Genomic DNA, 692 nt, shown 5'->3' with positions numbered 1-692 from the left:
GGGTTGCCATGCGAGAAAATGCTGCACTTCTCGGGCAGGTGCAAGCATTAACTGAAGAGAAGGCATCTCGGGAGGCCCGGGTTCGGGTGTTGGAGGGAGAGAAAGAGCAGCTGGAGGAGGCTGTGGGTGAGGCCGCGGCGGATGCTTGGGTGAGTGCTCAGTCTCAGCTTGCCCTGGCGTATCCGGACAAAGACTGGTCTTGGATGCAGCTGGGGGCCTATGTTGAAGACGGGCGCCTGCTGATGGGGGGTGATGATGGCGAGCCGAAGTTGATGCCCTTTCCTGGCCAGGGTGGGGGGTCTTTGTAATTTTCAATTTCTTGTAATTTTTTCGCTATCACTTTTGTGTAACCTATTTTGCGGCTTTAATGAAGACTTTCTCTTTTAATATTCTTGTGCGATGTCGTATAACCCGTTGTGTGGAATTTCTGTATGTTCTGAACATGTTGGTTTCGGCTCTTGATTCGCCATCCTTTGGTTAGGCGAGTGTTGATCGAGTATGCGAGGGGGGTGAAGGCTGGCCCCTCTTGCGCGTGGGCTGAAATCCTGGTAGGTTTCAGGCAAAGGGGGCGAGGGCCGGCCCTTTGGGTGTGAGGAGAAAATATAGTTGTCACCAGATAAAGGGGGCGAAGATCGGCCCTTTGGGTGTAAGCAGAAAATATAGTTGGCACCAGGCAAAGGGGGCGAAGACCG

The sequence above is a fragment of the Lupinus angustifolius genome, chromosome LG16 (assembly GCF_001865875.1).
Source record: "Lupinus angustifolius cultivar Tanjil chromosome LG16, LupAngTanjil_v1.0, whole genome shotgun sequence".
In the NCBI taxonomy this organism is placed as follows: domain Eukaryota; kingdom Viridiplantae; phylum Streptophyta; class Magnoliopsida; order Fabales; family Fabaceae; genus Lupinus; species Lupinus angustifolius.
Note: the sequence above shows the minus strand (reverse complement) of the source record.